This window comes from Sminthopsis crassicaudata, chromosome 3 (genome assembly GCF_048593235.1).
Source record: "Sminthopsis crassicaudata isolate SCR6 chromosome 3, ASM4859323v1, whole genome shotgun sequence".
In the NCBI taxonomy this organism is placed as follows: Eukaryota; Metazoa; Chordata; class Mammalia; order Dasyuromorphia; family Dasyuridae; genus Sminthopsis; species Sminthopsis crassicaudata.
The window spans coordinates 342,695,563-342,723,477 of NC_133619.1; the positions used below are offsets into that span (position 1 = coordinate 342,695,563).

The 27,915-nt window shown below is 33.2% G+C and overlaps 1 protein-coding gene across 2 annotated transcripts in view; it reads left to right on the forward strand.

Moving 5' to 3' along the window:
- Positions 1-23,060: 23,060 nt before the first annotated feature.
- Positions 23,061-27,915, forward strand: part of SLC35G2 (solute carrier family 35 member G2) — a 91,851-nt gene continuing 86,996 nt past the window's right edge. For both annotated transcript variants that reach the window (XM_074301606.1, XM_074301607.1), the window contains exon 1: positions 23,061-23,321. The gene's annotated coding sequence lies outside the window, so the exon portion shown is untranslated. The remainder of the gene's footprint in view (positions 23,322-27,915) is intronic.

The window sequence follows — 27,915 nt, forward strand, 5'->3', positions numbered from 1 at the left end:
TAAACCAAAATGTGTTGTGTAGAAAAATTAGAGAAATTTTATGAAGAAATTGACAAGTGAACATGATATGATAATTTCAATAAAAAGTTGACACAGGGAAAAATGGGCAGGGAGAGGGGCTAGTTTTTAGAAACTTAAGAATCCTACAAGGTTTAAAATTCATACACTATTCAGAAATATCATGCTTATATAGTATAAATACTTTTATAGAAGAAAATTAGAAGGCAATAATCATTGAATACACAGGGAAAATGACTATTTTAATGGAATAAAATGTGACATTGCTGGTGTGCTAATTTCAGAGATGAAAATCTTAAGGTCTTGGGACCATTGATCAATTAGAATAAGGTCATATCAAATTAGAAAAAAAGGTGAAAAGAAGATACAAGCATAAAATTGCAGTAGTTAAATCCCGACCTATTCATTTGAGAAAAAAGGAGAAAAGGAGAGAAAATATTATGTATTAAGAACCATTTCATGCAAAATTTATAACCACTACTTGTAAAACTTTAACCAGTTTAAAGTAATTATCTAAATGAAGAGGCCCAAAAGGGGTTAAATATACTTAACTGTTAGGTTCTTATTAAGTGCTAATGAGATAATGAGATATTAGGTTCTTACTAGGTGCTAAGTCGGTACTTAACAATTCTCTAGTTCTGGCCTTTGGGGGGAGTTTTATCCCTTTGAACTTCTGGGGAGGAGCTTGCATGCTTAGGAGGAGCAAGTTCATTGGCTGAAGTATTTTTTCCCAGAAGCCCCTGAGTTATTCCACTCCCATTCTCTGGAAGGATAAAAGAAGCGACATTGAGCTAGGGCGGGCAAGGCAGAAAAGGCTACTCTAGGTCAGAGTTGGCAACTCTCTAGAGGAAGAAGAATCTGGCCAAGAGATTGAGTTGAGACGGCAGATCTCCTCCCAGAGAATGATTGGCAGTTTCTAGAGACAACAGAACATTACACTTAACCAGCAAACACTTGATTTCCTTATTTCTCTCCTCTTTGATGCACGTTCTACATAGCTGCCAAGTTGATTTTCCTAAATCACATGTCACTCTATTGCTCAATAAATTCCAGTGGTTCCTCCTTACTTCAAAATCAAATACAAATTTCTTCACAACCTAGTTTGAACTTTTCCAGATTTAGTATATGTTAGCCCTCTTTATATAACCCATGTTCCATTCAAGCTTGCTATTCCTTACTATATCTCTCAACTTCATACCTTTGGCTTTGACAGTGAACTGGCTGCCTTCAAAACTTAACACCTCTTGGAATCTTAAGTTTCCTTCAAAATTCAACTTAAATGCTTCTTTATGGGGACTTTCTTGACCATTCCAAATACTAATGCCTCCCACACACAAAATTACACTATATTAATATTGTTATTATTGTTATTATGTTAATATTAATATTGTTAATATTTCATATTAACTTATATTAAGAGCAGAAACTGTTTCATTTTCTTCTTTGTATATCCCATATCTGACACATAGGTACTTGGTTGCTTCCTTGACAAGCAGAAAGACAGCAGCCAAGCCCAACACCAATCTGGAATGTAAAATCATTTATAAAGCACCCTAGAGAAGGATGGTGAAAAAAGATTAGTATTACCTCATTTTAAAAGTAGTGGGGACGAAAATCTAAAAACTCATATAAGACTTAGCGAAGTAACATTATGCCAGGAACATTCAAAAGCAAAATTTTAAAGAGAAAAACTAGAAAAGTGAAAACTGTTTTCAACAAAAATCTTTTTCTCACTAATAAAAATAAAAACCATCTCCTTCAAATTTAACATCAGGCCACAGTGTGCAAAATAAAACAAATATTTAAAGAGAAGAGAGATGACCAAATGAAGTACACATAGGACATTTTTTGAAAGAAATATCTTGGAAGAATTTGAAGGATTATTTTATGAGTAACTTCTAAATAACAAAAGAAAACTTGTAAACAAATTCTCTCTCCCCATATGTTTCCCATGCCTTCCAAACCCCAATAACTGAAACCATATAACTACTTTCCTATTATTATTAAAAGCTTTAAAAGAATAAAGACATTCAAAATGAAAGTATGGGATGGAAACAAGCTTTCATAAGTCACTTTTCTGTAATTTGCCACATCTTTATAGTCACACAATTGAAAAGTTCAAGGAATGTAAGATTCACTTTATTTTCTGTTTATATAAAATCCTTTAATTTGGTAGAGCAAGCTGCAGCCTTCAAGGTTCTCATCCCACAAGATATATCTTTTGCTTATGTTTTAAGATTGTACTAGATATCTTCAATGAATGTGTTTGGGACAAAAAGACCTACCCAATTGACTGCTCAGATCACTCATAGAAAGCAGAATTACTTATTACAGTCTCGAAAAGTGGACCCCCTCCTGGTCTGTGAGCCAAATTTCACAGCAGGATAGGGTCAGAACCTTGAAAATACTTACAGCTTTTATACATTTCAAAGAACCTCCAAAATCCCGCCCTCTATACGTTGTGATTGGTCATATAAGTCTACTGTTCCCCTAGTTGGTCAGTGCAATGTAGTAGACAAGGTGATATACAGCTTATTTGGCCATGTTGGACAATGGGATGTAGTCCAGGCCTTATCTAAAATCACGTGACTCCAGAGAAACTGAAACTGAGGCCTAATAGTCTTGATCTACTTTAGTTAACAGTCTCTGATCAATATGTGTTGTAAGTTCTTCACTTTTTCCCACACACTAGGTTGAATGGATAAATTATAGAGCCATAAATCTCCATATCAATATGCATATATGTGTATTTATATATGTACATATAGATCTTAGTTATATAGAGTATATGTAGATCCGTGTGTATGTGAGTACACATATATATACATATGTATACACATTTATTAGGCACCTATTATGTGCTAAGTTATCAGGATACAAATTACAAAGAAGAAGCTTACATTTGTGTGTGTGTGTGTGCACATATTTATGGGCACATGAGTGTATCTTTAATAGAACCTAAAAATGGACAGTAAGTTGGGTAAAAAACTGAACACAGTAAGAGAAGACTGGATTACCTTTGGGAAATCATAAATTCTTTTAATGACCTGAAGATTCTCCCTGAAACAAAAGTCCATATTTAACAAATGACTTTGAGTCATGGAACACTAAAATCCACAGAGAATTAAAATTGAGGGTCACATAAAGGACAATGGAAAAGACAAAAAGATGGGCTCAATACATAGCAAGACTGAGGGATAATCAATGGATTATCTTTGTGTGTATAATGGTAACTTTGTTTAGGAAAGTCAAAGAAAAACTCTGATACACTAGGTAGGTTCTTCTAGAGGTGATTAATAAAAACATGGACAAGGTTTAAATAGAATTGTTGCAACCAGTATTATTGAAGGTACATGATTGCTTGTAAAACTAGAAACATACAATAAATTAATAGCAAAAACATAAATTGCCAAATGGACAAGAATTAGGTAACAAATTTCAAAACAAAAACTGAACCAATCAAATCAGCTATAAGCTAAAAAACATAAGGAGCAAAATTTTCACAAGTTCTATCAAAATTTTAAAAACAATCTCTACGTTACATAAAGTGTTCTTAGAAATAGAAGCAATTATCCTCAAGGGCATCTAGGTGGTTCAATGGAAAGAGTTCTGGACTTGGAATCCAAAAAATCTGAATCCAAATGTCACCTCTATCATTTACTGGCTATGTGACCCTGGGCAAATCACTCAACCCTGTTTGCCTTAATTTCCTCATCTGTAAAATAAGCTAAAAAAGGAAATGACAAACCACTCCAGTATTTTTGCCAAGAAAACCCCAAATGGGATTACAAAGAGTTGAATACTGACCAACAACATTATCTTCAAACCAGGGAAAGACAAGGAGGAAAAATGAGAATTATCAAGTATCATTAATATTAAGGCAAAAATATTCAGCAAAATATTGGCAAATCAAATGAGGTAATAATATATAGAAGTTATTTATGATAACCATACTGGATTTATATTTTTCAATATAAGCTTATTTCATTTTAGGAAAATAATTAGGATAATAAAAATATAATATCAATAAATGCAGGTAAAGTTTTTGAGAAAAAAGAAACATTAAAAATAAAAATAATAGAAGTGAAAATGTTTGGCCATTTAACTGAATCTAAAAAAATGACATTATTTAAAGTCATAAAACATGAAGTTTTCCTATCTTTCTGGGGAAAGCTATCTTCAGAAATTAATGTAGTATGGAAACAGCTTTTTAAAAAGTTTTCCCACTAGTATCAAGAGTTAAGATTCCTATTCCTCTTATCGTTTCTTGTTTATAGTTCTAGAAATACTTGCTATAGCGATGAGAAAAAAGAGAATGTAAAGAATTGGAGGCAGTTAATGTTAGAATCAGTATCATCTCACAAAGCATGTTCAAAACACCAAGAACCTAGAGAATATAGAGAAAATTTGTCTTTTCTCTACCCCCATGACTTCGTGGCTTAGTTATGACTTTGTACTAAGTGACTTTGTACCTGACCCCTGTCTATCTTTTTTACTCTGTTTTATTTCTTGAATATATGACTGAACATCAGCCACTAGAAAGACATGTCCAGAGTTAGAGGTAGCATTGTTCAGTCTTCCATTAGGTTCGTAATGTAGAGCTAGCTGATGGACAACTCATTAGGGTTTTTCATCAGAGAAGATAACCACCTGTGGGAGAATTATACCTATGTTTAGATGAGATTTAAGACTCAGCCTTCCTAAAGAGTACAATTCTAAGTTAAGATACTAAATACTGTTTTAAATATTTCAATGAACACTATAAGATTCCTATTCCTCTTATCATTTCTTGTTTATAGTTCTAGAAATACTTGCTATAGCGATGAGAAAAAAGAGAATGTAAAGAATTGGAGGCAGTTAATGTTAGAATCAGTATCATCTCACAAAGCATGTTCAAAACACCAAGAACCTAGAGAATATAGAGAAAATTTGTCCTTTCTCTACCCCCATGACTTCGTGGCTTAGTTATGATTTTGTACTAAGTGACTTTGTACCTGACCCCTGTCTATCTTTTTTACTCTGTTTTATTTCTTGAATATATGACTGAACATCAGCCACTAGAAAGACATGTCCAGAGTTAGAGGTAGCATTGTTCAGTCTTCCATTAGGTTCGTAATGTAGAGCTAGCTGATGGACAACTCATTAGGGTTTTTCATCAGAGAAGATAACCACCTGTGGGAGAATTATACCTATGTTTAGATGAGATTTAAGACTCAGCCTTCCTAAAGAGTACAATTCTAAGTTAAGATACTAAATACTGTTTTAAATATTTCAATGAACACTATAAGTCTTTTTGTCTTTTGAAGTTTCTCATGTGTGTACTTGTTCTAATATACAATTCACATTGTACATTGAGTACCTTCTAATATTCCCTGCTTTGGAGAAACCTAGACAAATAGGATTGAAAAAATCAAGTAGTGCGAGAAAAGGACCCATGGCCATCCTTTCATTAGAGACTAAATTCTCTCAATACTGAATCTGGTTAAACATGAGTTCAGAACAAAGGAATCCCTTAGAGGGAAGAATTTGTTGTAGTTCCCGAGCCCTTGGACCTAACAGTGATTCTTCATGTTAGAAAAAAAAAAATAAGCATGATAATGAAGAGGCTAAATTAACTCCATTTGCAGATAATTTGAAAATTTAAACTACAAAAGGTCAAAACTAAAAAAATTTCAACATATTAACAGTATATAAAATCATTAACATTCCTATATAAATCATTCATTAAAAACAAAAAATTTTAGAACCAAAAAAAAATTTAAAATCATGACAAATGCTACTTGAAATGGTGAAAAATGTGTTCAATATTTAAAATTTGTATACACATATGATTTACATAAAAATAAGTATGAAATAAATTTTATAGAAATAAAGAACCAAATATTTTGAGAAACATTCAGTGTTTGTGACTCAAGATAACTTGACTAACTAAAGATATTACACAAGTAAATTTATAGCCTGAAAGTTTTGCCAATCAAAAATGTTTTTAAATTCTTCAGAGATGTAGATAAAATAACAATTCATATGGAACTATAAAAGTTCCAGGCTATCAAGGAAATAGTTTAAAAAGAAAAAGAATACAGAGAAAAATAGATTTATATTGCAAATTTCAAGTTATAAAATATAACTCATTATCAAAATGATCTGGTACAGATTTAAAAAGATAAGCAATATCTAGATTGGAATACTTTGCATTTGAATAAAAAATTGACCTACAAAAGCAGAGTAAGTTGCCTTTTTTTTTTTTTTTTTCTTCTTTTTGGCAAGGTAATTAGGGTTAAGTGGCTTGCTCAGGCTCACATAGCTACTATGTGTCACGTGTCTGAAGTAGGATTTGAATTCAGGTTCTTGTGACTACAGAGCCAGTGCTCTATTGCACTGCTCAAATGTTCCTAGGATTTTTAAATGAATTAAAAAAAAAAAACACATTTAAAGACAAGTAAAATTGATAGACCATTAGCTAATAGAGATAGAAGAAATCTAAATTAACCCAAATTAGACATGAGGAGGGAAAGTCACAGTTAATGAGATGAATTATGATCAGTATTCAATAAACCTCAAAATGGAAAACATTGGGAAAGAAAAATATTATTGGTAAGAAAACTAGTAGTTTGGCAAATATTCCAAATGAATCTCTGATCCAACTATTTTAAGAAATATAATTCAGTATATCAGTGAATCTATGATTTAATATAAGTGGATATTCCCCCAAATGGTATAGATTTCAAATCATCCAATATTGTTATACAGGATATTTGTTCGTGTCCTGAAAATTTTTTCATAGGGCTCTCACCCATCACATTGAGTTTCTTTGAGTCCCTTAACATTATATGGGAACCAATGTAGTAGATGGATTTTCTGTTTCAATGATTCTGACTCTTACTACCTGTGTGACCTTAAGTTTTTTAATTTCTTTGGGCTTCAGTTTCTTCTGGTCAGAAACCTTTTATTGTTGTTAAATTTTTTGTAAACCCCTCATATTCAATTATGTGACCTTATCTGGGATTGCAGAAACTTGGATTAGGGCATGAAATAATTTTCCCAGGATCACAGAGCCAATATATGTCAATGACAGGACTTATATTTTAATAAAGATTTTGAAGAAATGAACAAAGAAATGTATTGATCTGTAATTATTGATATTTATGATTCTTTTTAAAAATATAATGTCTGCAAATTTTTTCCAATTGTTCAGTAGAAAATTACTACCAACTTGGACCTCTTCTATTTATATTTGGTCTGGTACAGCAACTTTTTCCATCTTTGTTTTCTATACCACCGTATCTGCTTCCTCATATAGCACAGCAATGTGGGGGTTCTGCTGTCATTAACAGAGAAAACAATTTGTTCTCAAAATCTTGACGGAAAAGATAGAAAATCATAAATGATAAGACATTTTCAAGTACATGAAATTTAAAAGCATTTTACATGAATAAAAATCAATGTATCCAGAATAAAATAATTTGTTTAAGAAAAAGATATCAAATATATCTAAAATAAAGCCATTCTTCAAAAGATATATTCAAAAGATGTGGACAAATTGCTTTCAAAAGATTTTCAAGCAATCAGCAACCATGCAAAAATACTTTAACAAAAACAACAAAAAGCAATACTAAGAAAAATACTGGTTCAGTGGATAGAGAACTGGGCCTGAAATCAGGAAGATGAGTCCAATTTCAAACACTTAACTATCTGTGTGACCTTAGGGAAATCAGTTAGTCTCTGTCTCAGTTTCCTTATCTGTAAAAGGGGAAAATAATAAAATCTATCTCCCATGGTTCTTATGAGGATCAAATAAAATAATTATAAAGTAGTTTGCACAGTACTTGGCAAATAGTGTTTGCTATGTAAATGTAACTATTACCATCCTCATCATTATGATTAAGTGCAAAATGAAACAATTATGAGATTCCATTTCATTGCAATGAAATTGACAAAGATTATAAAGATCTAAATAATCATTGCTAGAGGAGCACTAAAACTGTTAAAAGAAAAAAAAGCTGTGAATTTTTCCCACCATTCTAAAAATCTCTACAGTATTATTCAAGAAGTCACTAAAGAAACTTTAATGACTTTAGCAAGCCATCCTTTTATTGGAAATATGCTGCAAAGAAACCAAAGGCAGAGGGAAGGACCTCATATGCATCTAATATAGTCAGAGAAGTACTTTTTGTAGTAAAAAATTGAAAACAAAGTGGGTATTTATTAATAGAGAGATGGCTGAATAAACTGTTGTATGGAATGGAATAGAATATTATTGCACTAGCAGAAATGAGAATAAAAAATTAGACAAGCAAGAAAACATCTGTATGAGCTGAGAATAAAGTAGTCATAACTAAAGAAACAATATAAACACTAATTAAAATGATATACATAAAATAACACTGAAAGATAGCTGAATTACAATAACCAATAACAATAAGCTCTAGATAAGAGTTGTTGAAATACATTACTTGGGTTTTGTTCAAGAGGTCATAACTATAGAGTAGAAATGTTGCATATTCTTTCAGAATTCATTTGTATGTTATTTTCCTTAACCTTTTAAATCTATTTTCTAAGTAATCAATGGCAAGGGGCAAGGGGAAGAGAATCTTAGAAAAGGACTGTAATGAAAAAACAAAAGGCTTAAAACTTGACAAATATTTTCTAATTTTCCACATTCTATTTCCATCCTTAAAAGCTTTGAGGATGATCTAGATTAATTGTTTTATGCCAAGCTTTTTGTAAATTCATTTTCCTAACCACTATTTCTTATTATTTTATGAGGTAATATCCTCCTCTGTAAATATAGTCTATGGTCTATAACTATAACACAAACTGCTCCCAAAAATAAAAGCCAAAAACCTATGAACTCACATGGAGAAGATCTGATCCTGAGTACCTGATCCAAGGAAGATATTTTCTCTTTGGTTTATACCCTTCATCTAAAGTTTATTATTGTTTGGTCATTTTCAGTTGCATCCAACTTTTCATGACACTATTTAGGATTTTCTTGGCAAAGACACTGGAATAGTTTGTCATTTCCTTCTCCAGCTCATTTATAAATGAGGGGTAAACAGGGTTAAGTGACTTACTCAGTGTCACACAGACAGTAAGTACCTGAGGCCAAATTTGAACTGAGGAAGATGAGTCTTCTGGACTCCATGCTGTGTACTCTATCTGTTGTGTCACCTAACCTTCCCTGCTTTCACCTAATTTAGATATTATTGCTCAAGTCTAGTTCTGTGTGTGTGTGTGTGTGTGTGTGTGTGAATTTTTTTTTTATTTTATATTTAAAGCTTTTTATTTTCAAAACCTATGCATGGATAATTTTTCAACATTGACCCTTGCATGGCTTTGTGTTTCAGATTTTCCCCTCCTTCCCCTGATGCCCTCCCCTACATAGTAAGCAATCCAATATATGCTATATACATGTTAAAATATATATTAAATACAACAGGGGTAAACATTTATACAATTCTAGTGCTGCACAAGAAAAATCAGATCAAAAAAGAAAGAAAATGAGTAATAAAACAAAATGCAAGTGAACAACAAAAAGCGTGAGAATGTTATGTTGTGTTCCACACTCAGTTCCCACGGTCCTCTCTCTGGTTTTAGATGGCTCTCTTCATCCCAAAATCATTGGAAATGGCTTGAATAATCTCATTGTTGGAAAGAGTCTCATTCATCAGAATTAATTGTCCTATAATATTGATGTTGCAGTGTACAATGATCTCCTGATTCTGCTCATTCCATTGTCTAGTTCTAAAAGTATTTAAAAGCATCCCTGGCTCTTACACAAGCACATATGGTAATATGTGAAAATTAGATGTTTCACACCATTATTTCATGCCATTTAAAAATACTTAGTACTCAAAAATATTCAAAATATTCACAGGAACCGATTGACGTAATACATAAAGGGAACACAAGAATTTATTAAACAATTATGTGCTAAACACTTTAGAATATATTATTTGATCTTCATAACAACATTGTTGCCTAAATGTTTGATCCCCATATTACAGTTAAGGAAACAAAAGCACAAAAGCAGGCATTAGTTAAGTGCTTTGCCTAAGGTCACACAGCTAGGAAGTATCTAAGACTGGATTTGAATTCAGACCTTCTAGTCTAGTCTTCTATCTACTTCAATACCTGGCTGCCTCATGCTTCAAATAGCCATGAATTTCCTTTAAAAAAGAATCTAAGTTTAGAGTTGCCACAAGGACAAGCCTTTGATTGACAGAGGACAACACAACCCCTCTGAAGATTAATAATATCACTCTGTAGTTCAGACTCTTCCTAGAGAGTAAATTTATTAAGGATTAGAATTAGAGGAGGTGGAAATGTTGCCTAATGAAATTTGGGATAGCAAGTTCAAAGTAAGAAACAGCACCAAAAAAGGTGACATGGGGTGGGAGGAGAATATGGAAATTTTTATTTTTTGTTTTTCCAAAAATATTCATCTACAAAGAAATAAGAAAGATAATTAACTTAGCATACAGCTGGCATAGATATAGTTCTAAAGAAATACTGAAAAAATATTCCAGTAATGTATACTAATTAATTAGTACAACAGCTGCATTGTTAATTTTACAGTTTGTAGTATTTGAACATAATGGATACTAGCACCATCACACATCATCTTTTTGTATTCAAATATGTTAGTTGTACAAGGGATTTATGGCATAAAATGTTTTTCATTTATAACTCTGCTCACTTAGTTCTTTTGCATTATGAGTTTTAATGAGAGAAAGGAAAGGGGGAACCCCGTTTCTCGGGGCATAGATAATCCCATGAGGCATAGTGTCCCCTGTAAAATGAATTTACAGGCCCGAAAACCTAGACTGATAAATAAAAGGCTTATTGTAGAATTTGGAAGTAAAGTTCAGTTAGAAAGATGCCAGGGCCAGAAGTGGCCACTGGCGGGCAGGAACCCTTACATGGCTGGAAGGATGCCATGTGTTGGCGGAAGGGCTTCTGCAAAGAGAGCCCTCAGGCTCGTTTCTTTTATACCTAGAAGATGATGGGCGGTACCCCCAAGTTTTGGCGGGCTTTTCAGTTAGCTCAGATCAGGTGAGAGCTGGGGGAAGCTGAGCTAATAGTGGGGGCTGGGCCCGGATATTCAAAGGGTGCTTTTGACCAGGATTTGTGAATCAAAGTCAGCCATGGGTGTTGGGCAGTCAGAGAGGAATCTTAAAGGGGGTTGAGGTCCCTCAAACTGAGGTCAGTTTTACTTAAATGTTTATTTTGTCATAAGATATCTCTCACAAAGCAGGAATAATCTACACATATTTGGAATATCGAAATAAAACTGAAAATGTAAAAGTGAATGACAAAAAAGAAGAATTCTGTGAGGCACTGGGTAGAGTGAGAGACAAAGTCTACCCTGTTCAGTCTTCAACTTTCTTGTGGGTAATATTCCTAGAAAATCGCACAAAGCAAACAAACAGACAAAACAAATGTTGATACCTATGGAAAAAAGGAATTTAGTTCCTGTAACCACCAAAAACTGTAATTTCTCTCTAATGATTGCTGAAAATATACGTTTATGCATATAATTCATTGTATGTGAACATTAATTCTTTAAGTATGCACTTTTTTTAACATTGTAGTCTTGAAATAACCCATAAAAGACAGTACACAAAATAAAATTGATAACTTGCAAAACCTTTTTTTTTTTTTTTTTTTTTTTTTTGCTAGCAATTGCCAAGAATTCTGTGAGCTTTTGTGCTAATATCTTATTTTTTAAAAACTGGGGAGGATTCCCGGAAGATTACACAGTAGGTCAGAATTCCAAGCTTTCCAGATTTCTCCCACAACCAAAACAAAATTGTCCCTCAGGGTGAACATAGACCTGTGAAAAACAAAGAAGACTTGGGGTAAAATGGGGGAGAAGACCAGAATAAACACCCCATCTAGGTTTCCGGGTGTGAAATATAAACACCTCCAGGGTAGCTCTGAGGAAATAGCAAACCAGGAGCCTTGGGGCTAGTTGTATTGGGAGATAATCTCAACCTAAACCATGAGAACTTTCACCTCCTGGATAGTCTTTGGAGTCCTGGGTTTTGAGTGGGAAGACTGAACTTGTACTTATTAGGAAACTCAAGCCCAGCTGTGCTGAGATAGGCCCTGGGCAAGCAGAACCTCCAGTGAGTAAAGTGAAGTGAGGCAGGGAAGTTGTTGGCTATAGGTACCTGCAGGAGGGTAGAGTTCTTGGTTTGAGTTCCAGACTAAAGGGGAGAACTCAGATGCACCATCTCCCCCTCCACCCCACCCCCAGAATTAAAGGTAATTACACCGAATAATTTCTCTTTTTAAAAAATGAGCAAAGGAGAAAGAACCCAATCATAGAAATTTACTATAGGAATAGGGAACACTGAAAGTCATCTTCAGAAGAGGACATTGAAGTCAAAAAGAAAAAAAATATAAAAAGCCCTCTTTCTCCCTCAAGAGTGGTATTAAATGACTACCTGCCCTGAAACAATTCATAGAAAAACTCAGAAAAGAATTTAAAAAGGATTGAGGAAAAACTAAAAAATAAAATAATAAAGAGATATCCAAGAAAAACAGGATTATGAAAGGAAAATCAAGGAAGTCTTAAAGAAGAAAATGATTCTTTGAAAACCAGAATTGCACAATGGGAAGCCAATGAAACTCTAAGACACCAAAAAATAACAAACAAAATGTAAAGAAAGAAAAAATAGAAGAGAATGTGAAACATTCTATAAGAAAAACAAAAAAATTTGGAGAACAGATTAAGAAGAGAAAACATAAGAATAACTGGACTACCTGAAAGCTGTGACCAAAAACAAAACCTTGACATAATAATACAAGAAATAATCAAATAAAATTATCCTGAAGTGATAGAGCAAAGGGGAAAGTAGAAACAGGAAAAAAATTCTATTGATAACCATCTCAAAGAGATCCTTCAAATTTCAAACAATTTTGTTTTTGTTTTTACTAATTAACACCTCAAAGAGGAATTATTGATAAATTTTGAAAACTCCAAATCATATAGAAACTTTTAACAGGAAACAAACAACAAAATTCAAATATCCTAGAACAATATCCTAGAACTATCAGCAGCTTCAATAAAAAACCACAGGTCCTGGAATATTATATGTCAACAGTCAAAATAACTAGACCTGAGGCCAAAAAATATATCTAACAAAATTAAGCATAATATTGAACAAAAAATGAATATTCCATGAACTCACAGATTTTAAGGATTTCGTCTCAGCTAAAACTGAACTCAGTAGAAATATTTAATAAGAATTAATAAGAAAATTTAATGAGTCAATATCAATGACTAATTTCAAAGGACTCAATAATGACAAACTATTTATGTTTTATTCATGGAAATGTAAATCATATGTTTAAGATTGACATTAGTAATTTGGTAATTCAAAAGAAAGATTGGGGCAGAACTGAATATGGTCTGACTAAAGAGCAAAACTGTCTAGGAAAAGGCAAAAATAGTGATTATGCTATATGAATGAAGTAAAAAAGAACTAACAGACATTATATGGGAAAGGAGGGCTAATAATTCTGAAAATATACTCACTTTGGAAATGAGTTAAATAAGAAATAATACAAATATATATTACCATGAAGGCTGTAGCATCTTTCAAAAGCTACATCATTGACTTTTATATTCTTGGACTTAGAGGCCAAAGGATTTGTGTTACATTTTAGGGGCATAATTGCAGCACAAAACTTGAATTTTAAAGGTAAACAATGAAAATATGTAAGGAATATATTCGGGAGGTTTTTTTTTTTTTTAACAAGATAGATCAGTGAAGCATCTAGTTGTACCAGCAGCTCCATAAACTTGCCTTTCACTTTTTTCCTCTACTGCACATAGCTATAAATGTGCAAAGTTGCCAATGAATAAATAAAAATGAGTTTCTAGTAAACCATGAAAATCTTTGAAAGTCACAAAAGTTAAAGGCATGAATATTGAGAATTAACTATATACTCAGCCCCCTGCCATGTGTCCAGAAATGCATGGCCCCTGTGTGTTTTTAGCGTTTGCTCTTTGCTAATCTTAGATGATTGAGTATTGAAACCAAATTGAGCAGGTTCTGACTTTGGGACTATGAAAAGTAAGAAGAGCCATTAAGAACCCTCCATTTAGCAATCCAAGCTGGTAGCAGTGGAAACTGGCCACTGAGGTGTCAGTATAGCAGCTAGACCATCGATGAATTGATCCATCAAGTGAAATACTCACAGCCTTTAAGGATCCACTCCTGCTAAAGTTCTGGAGCAAGATGCCCCAAAAAGGAATAGAGCACTCCAGTGGTCAAGACTCAAAAGCTACCCCTCATTTGTTGCAACTACTTTAATCTGGACTTCACTCTTCTTAAGGATCCTATTAAGAGGACAGAGGAGATTATAAGAGGATAGAGGATTATATCCTGAAAGAGGATAGAGAAAATGGAGATCTTATTATATACATTCTCAGCCTGCTCCTCTTTGTAAAAGGTAATTGACTGTAAACTGGTCGATTAATATCTAGGATATATTTTATGGAGATTTTTGAATGACAGTATTAAAAACTCCTGTGGCTCAAGGTTAACCCTAGAGCCATGAGAGGAATAGTAATATTTGTTCCTTAGGAATATAACCTGCTTGTTCAGTGCAAGGTAGGAGAGAAAATAAACCCAGTGAATGTGCAACATTCAAAATTGTGTTGCAAGGAAACGTTGAAATCCATGAAGCAATGGAGAAATTATTTTAAAAAAATAGATATCTCTCCTGCGTAGGATATGCAAAATTTGTGCCTCAACTGATGCAGAGAACTATGGATACTGGATTGTCAGTTAGTTAAAGACTAGCAAAAAACCCCAGTTAATTTGTCTTCTTATTCCTCTAAATTCAATTCTTAACTAAATGCACTGAAAAATATAGGATATACTGTTGTTCCATTGTTAATCTACTTGCCAGAGCACATATGAAATCTATATCCCCTTAACATTTTTAGCTTTAAAAACCATTAATATTTTGGTACTAATATCCACAAATTTCACTTATATACCCAAACCTAAATACAGCAGAATATCTTAATAATTATTTTTAATTTGGGTTTATTTCAATTGATCATAAATTTCAGTGTGCATGACTATACCTTTTAAAATTATAAAAACTTTTAAAAATATAAAAATAAAAAATTTAAAAATAGTTTCATGGTTCTAGAAAATTTCCAAGGCATTTAGAGATTAAACATGCACAAACACACACACACATACACACACACACACAAGCTGAAATTTTTGAAGTGAAAATATGAGAAAGTGAAACAGTTAACTGGTTTATGAAAGAAAATCATAAAAATTATTGTAAAATATGTTATAAAGTAAACTTTTAGATAAATTATTTTATATATTTTTATGTTTAACATTCTTCCCTATTATAAAATATTAATTGATAATATTCAAATCTTATTAAATTCTTTGTAATATTTTTAGGAAACAAATTATTTTAAACTATATTTTAGATAGTATTATTACCAGAAAGGGGGAGTAATCAGACATCTACCAACCTATATACGTTTAATTGTTCATTTCTATGTAGTCTTCTAGGATGTTCTATCTATACATTGAGTATTCAGAGATGAAATGTGAAAAGAAGGCCAGAAAGCTTTCATGAATTATTTTCTATATGAGACCATATTTTCAAGTGCTTGAAAGACACGGAGATTACAAGATCCTGTAGTATTTGTTTGCTATCCATGGAAAAGCAGTTTGCTCAGTAGAACAAAATAGACTTAAAGGTTTTCCAATATGGAGTCTCTCTACCATATGTTGAGATTATGCAAAATTTTCTTGATAGATACAACTACGTAATTAACCTTGTTTTTCGAATCTTTCTTTATCAGTATTAAATGACGCATAAAACATAAAGGCACATGTTCTCCAAAGGTGTTTGTTGATGACATGGAATTTTTCCTGTGAATAATTCAACAACAAGAATTCTTTATTGATATGGCATCTTCAAATGCTTCTATTTGTTTATCACATATTGTGCTGCTTGATATTTCAGAATCTCCTTTAAGAAATTTATGACTGCTTAAAAAAAAAAAAACTGTTTTAGTAATTCACAAGTTAAAAACTGAGTGGATTAGGTTTCTTCACTGCCCAAATTGGAACTTGGACAGGCACTGTAAATGAATAATCAATTAGATTCTAAATTGATTGGGAGGAATAATGTGGACTATTTTGCATTGGGAAACTATGCAGTTTTTAATGACTATAAGTCACTTATACACTCATATCTTTACTCAGTTCTCGTCCATGTTTTCCCATCAGTTGTTTATAATGAATGAACCCAGTGTACTACCACTCTACTGTCTTCCTCTAGCTCTTTTTATATTTCATGGGAACACACACATCACACAATTTATTCCTTTACTGCCCTCATTCTCACTACATGATCAGAATACATCCTTTTTTGGATCATATATTTTCTTGATGATAATTTTATATCACTCTGTGCAAGCAAATCATCACTAGAAATTTGCTGCCACTTCCTTACATCCACTATACCTGTCTTTCCAGTCTCTTCTAGGCCACCTGAAATTTGGATTCCTTGGAGATTATGCTGTTCCATAATTCATAGTTATAGAACACCATTGAGAAATTATTTGTGTTTAAAGAATGGATATATATTTTTTTTGGTATCATAGAGTAAGCAGCTTAGGATTGATTTAACTACTGTGTACTTTTTTTTTTTAATTTTTTTATTATATATATATTTTTATAATATTATCCCTTGTATTCATTTTTCCAAATTACCCCCCCTCCCTCTATTCCCTCCCCCCGATGACAGGCAATCCCATACATTTTACATGTGTTACAATATAGTCTAGGTACAATACATGTGTGTGAATATAATTTTCTTGTTGCACAATAAACATTAGAATCCGAAGGTACATGCAACCTGGGCAGACAGATATTAGTGCTAACAATTTACATTCACTTCCCAGTGTTTCTTCTCTGGGTGTAGCTACCTCTGTCCATCATTGATCAACTGGAAGTGAGTTGGATCTTCTTTATGTTGAAGATTTCCACTTCCATCAGAATACATCCTCATACAGTATTGTTGTTGAAGTGTACAGTGATCTTCTGGTTCTGCTCATTTCACTCAGCATCAGTTGATTTAAGTCTCTCCAGGCCTCTCTGTATTCCTCCTGCTGGTCATTTCTTACAGAGCAATAATATTCCATAACCTTCATATACCACAATTTACCCAACCATTCTCCAACCGATGGACATCCATTCATCTTCCAGTTTCTAGTTACAACAAAAAGAGCTGCCACAAACATTTTGGCACATATATGTCTCTTTCCGCTCTTTAGTATTTCTTTGGGATATAATCCCAGTAGTAGCGCTGCTGGGTCAAAGGGTATGATCAGTTTGATAACTTTTTGGGCATAATTCCAGATTGCTCTCCAGAATGGCTGGATTCTTTCGCAACTCCACCAGCAATGTATTAGTGTCCCAATTTCCCCACATCCCCTCCAACATTTATCATTATTTGTTCCTGTCATCTTAGCCAATCTGACAGGTGTGTAGTGGTATCTCAGAGTGGTCTTAATTTGCATTTCTCTGATCAGTAGTGATTTGGAACACTCTTTCATGTGAGTGGATATAGTTTCAATTTCTTCCTCTGAGAATTATCTGTTCATATCCTTTGACCATTTATCAATTGGAGAATGGTTCGGTTTCTTATAAATTAGGGTCAGTTCTCTATATATTTTGGAAATGAGACCTTTGTCAGAACCTTTGTTTTTAAAAATATTTTCCCAATTTGTTACTTCCCTTCTAATCTTGTTTGCATTAGTATTGTTTGTACAGAAACTTTTTAGTTTGATGTAATCAAAATCTTCTATTTTGTGATCAATAATGATCTCTAGTTCTCCTCTGGTCATAAATTCCTTCCTCCTCCACAAGTCTGAGAGGTAGATTATCCTCTGTTCCTCTAATCTATTTATTATCTCCCTCTTTATGCCTAAATCATGGATCCATTTTGATCTTATCTTGGTATATGGTGTTAAGTGTGGATCCATATCTAATTTCTGCCATACTAATTTCCAGTTTTCCCAACAGTTTTTTCCGAATAATGAATTTTTATCCCTAATGTTGGTATCTTTGGGTTTGTCAAAGATTAGATTGCTATAGATGTACCCTTTTTTGTCCTTTGTATCTAATCTGTTCCACTGATCTACCAGTCTATTTCTTAGCCAATACCAAATGGTTTTGGTGACTGCTGCTATATAATATAGCTTTAGATCAGGTACACTTAGACCACCTTCCTCTGAGTTTTTTTTCCATTAGTTCCCTTGCAATTCTCGACCTTTTATTCTTCCATATGAATTTTGTTGTTATTTTTTCTAGGTCATTGAAATAGTTTCTTGGGAGTCTGATTGGTATAGCACTAAATAAATAGATTAGTTTGGGGAGTATTGTCATCTTTATTATATTCGCTCGGCCTATCCAAGAGCATTGAATGTCTTTCCAATTATTTAAATCTGATTTTATTTTTGTGGCAAGTGTTTTGTAATTTTTCTCATATAATTCCTGACTTTTCTTTGGTAGATGGATTCCCAAATATTTTATACTCTCAACATTTGTTTGGAATGGAATTTCTCTTTGTATCTCTTGCTGTTGCATTTTGTTAGTGATATATAAAAATGCCGAGGATTTATGTGGATTTATTTTGTATCCTGCCACTTTGCTGAAATTTTGAATTATTTCTAGTAGCTTTTTAGCAGAGTCTTTGGGGTTCTCTAAGTATACCATCATGTCATCTGCAAAAAGTGATAGTTTAATTTCCTCATTTCCTACTCTAATTCCTTGAATCTCTTTCTCGGCTCTTATTGCCGAGGCTAGCGTTTCTAGTACTATATTGAATAGTAATGGTGATAGTGGGCAACCTTGTTTCACTCCTGATCTTACTGGGAAAGGTTGCAGTTTATTTCTATTGCATATTATGCTTACTGAAGGTCTTAAATATATGCTCCTGATTATTCTAAGGAATAGTCCATTTATTCCTATACTCTCAAGAGTTTTTAGTAGGAATGGATGTTGGATTTTGTCAAATGCTTTTTCTGCATCTATTGAGATGATCATATGGTTCTTATTAATTTGATTATTAATATGGTCAATTATATTAATAGTTTTCCTAATATTAAACCAGCCCTGCATTCCTGGAATAAATCCTACTTGATCATAGTGTATTATCTTGGAGATGATTTTCTGAAGTCTTTTTGCTAATATCTTATTTAAGATTTTAGCATCAATATTCATTAAGGAGATTGGTCTATAATTTTCTTTCTCAGTTTTCGATCTACCTGGTTTAGGTATCAGTACCATGTCTGTGTCATAAAAGGAGTTTGGTAGGACTCCTTCATCCCCTATTTTTTCAAATAATTTATATAACATTGGGGCTAATTGTTCTTTAAATGTTTGGTAGAATTCACATGTGAATCCATCTGGCCCTGGGGATTTTTTCCTGGGGAGTTGATTAATAGCTTGTTCTATTTCTTTTTCTGAAATGGGACTATTTAAGCAATTTATCTCCTCCTCTGTTAATCTAGGGAGCCTATATTTTTGGAGGAAGTCATCCATTTCACTTAAGTTATCAAATTTATTGGCATAAAGTTGGGCAAAGTAACTCCTTATTATTTCTCTAATTTCCTCTTCATTGGTGGAAAGATCCCCCTTTTCATTTGTAAGACTATCAATTTGATTTTCCTCTTTCTTTTTTTTGATCAAATTTACCAAAGGTTTATCTATTTTATTGGCTTTTTCATAAAACCAACTCTTGGTTTTATTTATTAATTCAATAGTTTTTTACTTTCAATTTTATTGATTTCTCCTTTTAATTTTTGTATTTCAAGTTTAATTTTTGGTTGGGGGTTTATAATTTGGTCTTTTTCTAGCCTTTTAAGTTGTAAGCCCAATTCGTTAATCTTCTCTTTCTCTATTTTCTTCAAATAAGCCTCTAAAGATATAAAATTTCCCCTTATTACTGCTTTAGCTGCATCCCAAAGATTTTGATATGATGTCTCATCATTGTCATTATCCTGGGTGAAATTATTAATTGTTTCTATAATTTGCTCTTTCACCCAGTCATTCTTTAAGATGAGATTATTCAGTTTCCAATTACTTTTTGGTCTATTTACCCCTAACTTTTTACTGAATGTAGCTTTTATTGCATTGTGATCTGAGAAGAAGGCATTTATTATTTCTGCCTTCCTACATTTAATTTTGAGATCTTTATGTCCTAATATATGGTCTATTTTTGTATAGGATCCATGAACTGCTGAGAAGAAAGTATATTCCTTTCTATTGCCATTCAGTTTTCTCCAAAGGTCTATCATACCTAGTTTTTCTAATGTTCTATTTACATTTTTAATTTCTTTCTTGTTTGTTTTGTGGTTTGATTTGTCTAAATCTGAGAGTGCAAGGTTGCGATCTCCCACTATTATAGTTTTACTGTCTATTTCTTCTTGCAGTTCTCTTAACTTTTCCTTTAGAAAGTTAGATGCTATACCACTTGGTGCATATATGTTTAGTATTGATATGGCTTCATTATTTATGCTACCTTTCAGCAGGATATAGTTTCCTTCCTTATCTTTTTTAACGAGATCTACTTCTGCTTTTGCTTGATCTGAGATAAGGATAGCTACCCCTGCTTTTTTGGCTTTACCTGAAGCATAATAGGCTCTGTTCCAACCTTTTACCTTTATTCTGTATGTATCTCCCTGCTTTAAGTGTGTTTCCTGTAGGCAACATATTGTAGGGTTCTGCTTTTTGATCCAATCTGCTATCCGTCTCCGTTTGATGGGATCGTTCATCCCATTTACATTTACAGTTAAAATTACTAATTCTGTATTTCCTGCCATCTTATTATCCCCAGATTATGCTTTTTCCCTTGACCCCCCTGATCCCCCTCCCCGATATTTAATTTACAGACCCCCCCTTGTGACGCGCAACCCTCCCTCTTTTTTTTTTTTTTAAGGATCCCTCCCCCCTCCCTCCAAGTCCCTTCACTTATTCTCCTTTTCCTTTTCCCTTTTCCTCTCCCCCCTTTTAATGAGGTGAGAGAAAATTCTCTGAAAAACAATATGTTAATTATTTACTCTTTGAGCCTCTCCTGATGAGAGTAAGATTCGCACAATGATTCTCCCCCTCACTAAGTTCCCTCAGATATGGTGTATTTTCTATGCCTCTTCCTGGGATGTAGTTTCGCTCTTTTTATCATTCCTTCCCCTTTTTCTGAACCGACCTCCTTCCCTTTACTACACCCCCCTTTTTTTCTTTTATATCAGTAAAATCAAATTATCCTTGAGTACTTTTTATATACCCACAACAGAGTTACAGTTCTCAAGGGTTCTGTGTACCTTTTTCTGTTTCTCTTCAGTCTTGTGGATGTAGATCAAATTTTTTGTTTAAGTCTGGTTTTTTTCTTAGAAACATATAGAATTCCTCTGTTTCATTGAATGACCATCTTCTTCCATGGAAAAAGATGCTAAACTTAGCTGGGTAGTTCATTCTTGGTTGCATTCCTTGATCTTTTGCCTTACGGAATATCAGGTTCCAGGCCCTTCTATCTTTTAATGTAGAGGCAGCCAGATCTTGGGTGACCCTTATTGTGGCACCTTGGTATTTAAATTGTTTTTTTCTAGCTGCTTGCAGGATTTTCTCCTTTGTGTGGTAATTCTGCAGCTTAGCCACTATATTCCGTGGTGTTCTTTTTTTAGGGTCTATTTCAGAAGGAGTTCGATGAATTCTTTCCACATCTACTTTCCCTTCTGTTTCTATTATCTCTGGACAGTTCTCTTTGATAATTTCCTGTAAAATAGAATCTAGGCTCTTTTTTTGGTCATAGTTTTCTGGAAGTCCAATAATCCGCAGATTATCTCTCCTAGATCTATTTTCCAGGTCTATAGATTTTCCCAGTAAGTATTTGACGTTGTTCTCCAGCTTCTCATTTTTTTTGTTTTGTTTGACTGATTCTTGGGTTCTCTGTGAATCATTCATTTCTATTTGTTCCATCCTGACTTTTAAGGAGTTATTTTCTTCTTTCACAGTTTTTAGTTCTTTTTGTAAATGCCCAATTTCATTTTTAAATGAATTATTTTGCTCTATTGAATTTTTTTCCATTTCCCTAATTTTTTTTTTGAGAATTATTTTCTTTTTCCAATTCAGAAATTCTATTTTCTTGAGACTTTTTTATCTTTTCCAATTCAGAAATCCTACTTTCCTGTGTTTTTTTAACCTTTTCTAATTCATAAATTTTGTTTCCCTGCATCTCCTGTGAATTCTTTATTTTTTCCAACTCCAATTTCAGGACGTTGTTATTCTCTATCATGGCTTCCCTTTCCTTTCCCCATTTTTCTTCAATCTCCCTCAATTTTTTAAGAGTTTCTTCTAGGAGAGAGTTATGTGATGGGGGGCAGGAATCGTTCCCCTTTAGGTTGTTATCTGCTGTCTCTCTGCTGTTAACTTCCTCGGGGTTGGATACCCGCTCTTTCTCTGTGTAGAAGGAATCTATGGTTTTTCTAGCTTTTTTGCTCATACTTAAAAAATCTTTTGGGGTCTGTCCCTGGGGTAGGAAATTATTTATTTACTTCTTTACCAGCTTCCTCCCAAACCGGATGGATGCAGCGGCTCCTGCGCCTGAGCTAAGATAGAGCTCTGGGAGAGAGTTCCCCACCCCCTCCCTGGAGGTGCCTCAGAGGTAATTAGCACTACTGTGCCCGAGGGCGTAGAATAGTAAAGACAGCACGAAGCCCAGCCTATGTGTCCGGGTGGGGAGTGGATGTCTGCAGCAGGTGACGTGAAAAGCCCCTGTGCTCAAACTGGAAGTGTCTGCCAGAAACCGCGGTCCCTAGTTCAAAGGTTCCGCTTCTCTGGGACTTCCTGGAGCTGAGTTCCACTCCCTCCAGCTAAGCTAGGCAGTGTGTGTTGCCTTGGGCCGTATCCACCCACTTGTCAATCTCTTAACTATTCTCAGGAGGTAGCTGAGGCCACACCCCCTGGTGCTGAGATCTGCTGAGTCACCTCCAGGGTCCGGGGGAAATCTAATCTGAGTTTTAAAATATTTTGGCTTTCTCTTCTGAACTGCTAAATAATTAGCAGAGAAGAGCTAACAGCCTGTGCCAGATTCCTTTACCTCAGTGGCTTCTCTGATCCCAGAGCCCCTCCCAGCGCAATGGGCGCAGTATGTGAGCACCCAGCCGTCTGTGCTGGTCTCTCTTCTTCCTCCCCTGGGAACTGACCTTTCCTGTTGAAACTCCAGATTCTCTTCAGCTGGTAAGTCGTGCTTCCAGTCCTTGTCGTATCTATCAGTCCTGGGCTTATTCTGAGGCTGATTTATCTAATTGGTTGTGAGGGAGTGAGGACATTCACAGAGTTGTGTGTTTCTTCTCCGCCATCTTGGCTCCGCCATACTGTGTACTTTTTGATTAAAATATCAACTTTTCTTGTTAATACAAATAGTAAAAACTATTTAAAATTATTTTGCTTCCAGAGTTCTACTGATATTTTCTTTAAAGTAATTGGTTTCATCACTGTGAAATGTTGAAAACATCTGACCATTGGAAATTAGAACAGAACAAACAAAAGCACTTTTTAAGTTTTAAATTCATGCCATACATATTCCTAGACTTTTAAAAATCAATAAAATAGATGGCATTAGCCATTATTTAATTATTGTTATGTATATTTACTAATATTAATTGATGAATATAAATACAATTAATTATATATTAGGTAATGCATAATAATTGTTAATTATAATAAATTAACATTAGTTAATACCATTCATGTTTTCAACAGAAAAATTCATTTTTTAAACTGAGAGTTACTATTTTCATTTTTGGTCCTTAATATCATATAATGATTTTGAACTGAGCAAAGGGGTATTCTTTAAATTTATTTTTTATGTCCTGATTGAATATTTCCATGTATTTTTGATATACTATCTCCATAATAAAGAATAAATTAACCATTGCTTTTTGAACAAATGAACACTCCAAATGATTGTGACTTGTTAATGCATTATATACATTTTAAAGTTATGTTTATGGAATTTAGCAATCATGTAACTATATATATAATATAATAGTTCACTGAGTAATACATTAATAAAAGGTATCTTATGACAAATATGCTGTTTTATGAGAATAGGTGGTCCTCAATTACAATGTAAAATGACAGTGTTGCTCTGATAAAAGAGATCATTCCCTACTGTCAATAGTCAATAAACATTTAACTATTATGTGTCAAGCATTGTGCTAAGCAGATTAATTAATGTAGATTTATTCAGTCCTTTTTTCAGACATCTCAAAGGTAGTTTACTCTTTTGATATCTAATCTGGGAACTTTTATAAGATGGTTGCACGAAATTTTTACTTCACTGGTACAAGGTAGTTTTTCCTAGTAAAGAGAAAGCTCTAATAATAACATTTCATATTGATTAAAATAACAAATTAAATAATTATATAAATATTTGTACAAATTAAAAAATTAAACATTTGTACAAGTTAGTACTTCCTTTAGAATTGTTTTTTAATTATAAATGAAACCTAAGAATTCATTATTACAGAGTTTGGTTGAGTTGAAGTATTTCATTATCTATTTGTATATTTAGGCCTATAGGTCTATAAGAAATAAGTATTTTCAACATATTCTATTTTGGGACTCAAAATATTTTTCTTCAAATTGCTCAGAATATATTTTTATTCAGTTTTGTTTTATTTTCAATTTCAAATTATTTTCCTCCTTTTATTCCTCCCCACCTATTGAATAGGCAAGAAATATAATACCTCTTACACATATGAAGTAATTTAAAATATAATTCCATATTGGCAAAGTTTTGAAAGAAAAAGAAAGAGAAAAAAATATGTTCTAGTCTGAGTCCATCAGTTGCCTATTTGGAGGTGGATAGCATCATAAGTCCTTTGAAATTATCTTGCATCATTGTATTAATTAAAGTTATATTTCAAAGTTGATTGTGTTTATAGCATTGCTGTTAATATGTAAATTGTTCTTCTGATTCTGCTCACTCCATTTTGCATCAATTTATACAAATCTTAGGTTTTTCTGAAACTATCCCCTTTATCATTACTTACAATGCAATAGTATTCCTTCATTTTTATATACCATAATTTGTTCACTCATTCCCTAATTAATGAGCTTCCCCCAATTTCCAATATTTTGCAACTACAAAAGAATTCTATAAATATTTTTGTACATATAAGTCTTTTTAAAAAATTTTCTTTGATCTCTTTGGGAGTACAGTAAGAGAGGTATTATTGGGATAAAGGGTAAGCAATCCTAATAGGTTTTGGGGCATTGCCCCACATAATTTTCCAGAGTTGTCAAAATAGTTCACAGCTCCACCAACAATGCATTTCTGTACTTATTTTCCCACATTACCTCCAGTGTTTATTATTTTTCTTTTCTGTCATGTTAGCCAATTTGATGGGTATGAGTTGGCAAATCAGAATTGTCTTTATTAGCATTTATATTAGTAATTCAGAGCATTTTTTCATAGGATTGTAGATAGCTTTGATTTCTTCATCTGAAAACTGTCTGATTCTTTGATTATTTATCAATTGGAGAATGCTTTTTAGCCTGATTAAGTTGATTCAATTTTCCATATATTTGAAAAATGAGGTTTTCATCAGGGAAACTTCTTGCAAAGATTCTCCTCCACCTCCAGTTTCCCACTTTTCTTCTAATTTTAACTGCATTGTTTGGTTTGTGCAAAAACTTTTTAATTGTATGTAATACCTCCCATGATATCTCTCTCTCTCTCTCTCTCTCTCTCTCTCTCTCTCTCTCTCTCTCTCTCTCTCTCTCTCTCTCTCTCTCTTATTTTGGTCATAAATTCTTCCCCTATCAATGGATCTGACAAATATTTTCTTCTATATTCTCCTACTTTCCTTCAGATTTTTGTTGTCTCCATGACCCTCTTTTTTGGTTTACTTAGCAAAGATACTGCAGTGATTTGTTATTTCCTCCTTATCTTGTTTTTAAGAATGAGGATACCAAGGCAAACAGAATTAAGCGACTTGCTCAGAGTCACACAGCTAGATATAGCTGAGACTAATTTTGAATTCATAAGGATGAGCCTTTCCAATTCCAGGCTCAATACTCTATGCAGCTCACCACCTACTTGTCCAATTTACTTATGATATCATTTTTTATGTTCAAACCATGTACCCCTTTCAAACTTATCTTGGTATATAGTGTGAAATATTGGTTGATGCCTTGTTTCTGCCAGACTACTTTGCAATTTTCCCAACAGTTTTTGTTGCATAGTGAGTTCTTGCTCCAATAGCTGGAAGTTGAAGATTTATTAATATTATATTACTGTGCTTATTTGCTTCTGTATATTGTATACCTAAACTGTTCCTTTTATTCAACCATTCTACTTCCTGTACAAAATTCCATGGATGATGATGACTTTGTAGTATACTTTCAAATCTCCTATTAGATCCCCTTCCTTTACATTTTTTCATTGATGCACTTGATATTATTCATCTTTTGCTCCTTTAGATGAATTTTGTTTTATTTTTTCTAGCTACAAAAAGTAATTACTGGCTGTTGATTGGTATGGCATTAGGTGAATAATTTAATTTAGTTAGTATTGGTAATTTTTACTTTATTGGCTTATTCTATTCCCCAGTCTTTTTCATTTTTTCTTTTATGTCATGGACTCCCTTGGAAGTGTAATGAATTCTATAGTCTGATTCTCAGAATGTTTTTAAATGCATAAAATAAAATACATATGTCTATAAGTAAAACTAATTGTATAATTATAGTGATATATTTTTAAGTTCATCAACTTAAGTTAATAATTACTGCTTTAGACAAGAAAAACCAATTCATAAGGAATACAGAATATGGAAAGATTACTATTTATTTTTCATGGATATGCCATAGTATATTAGGGTTTTGTTTTGTTTTGTTTTCTCCTCAGTGGTCTCATTGTAGATTCAAGAAAAATACTTGAATCTGGAGTTAGAAAGTCTCCTTATTTGTAATATGAGGGATTTGGCCTACATTATCTTTAGCAGCTATCCAGTCCCAAATTTTTTTATACTATAATATTCACCTGTTTTTGTTTAGATAATAAATAATATTATATTAAGTTGAAAGAAACCATGAAGACCATCCATTACAAGTATTTTGTTTTATAAATGAAGAGACATAAAAAGAGATTAATTTGTCAAGCTCACAGAGCTAGATCTTGTGATTATAATATTTTCTTACATTGAATGATGTTTTATAGTTTTCTGAGCACTTCTATAAACATTATCTCATTTGAATATCATAGTAATATGGCATAGCCAGGGAAGACATTATTATTCACATTTAATTAATGAGAGAACTGTCCCAAAGATATTGTGATTTACTTAAGGTTATATTGTTAATGAATGAGAGAACCTGGACTAAGATACAGGCCTCCTGATCTCTGGGGGAGTATGTTTTCTACTACTTCATACTCTTCCTCTACATATATAAAAAGAAAAATGGAATGGAAGAAAGAAATAACAGAGAGAGATCAGCAGGAAAGCTATTACAATGTTCTGTCAGGTTAGTGTCAGTGGTAATGGAAAGGAAGAGATAGATATAAGAGACATCAAAGAGGGAAGAATCTACAGAATTTGGTAACTAATTGAAGGATACCAGATAGAGAGAAAAATGAGATACTGAACCAGGGAGATTTAGAGAATGATGGTGCTGTTAGCAAAAATATGAAATCAAGCAGAAAGGAGGAAGTTGGGAGAATGTATGTGAAGAAGACAGGAAAGATAATAACTTAAAGTTTCAGGAATGTATGCTAACAAGTTATGTCATGTAGACCATAGGAAATGTATTTCTGAAGCTCCATAGA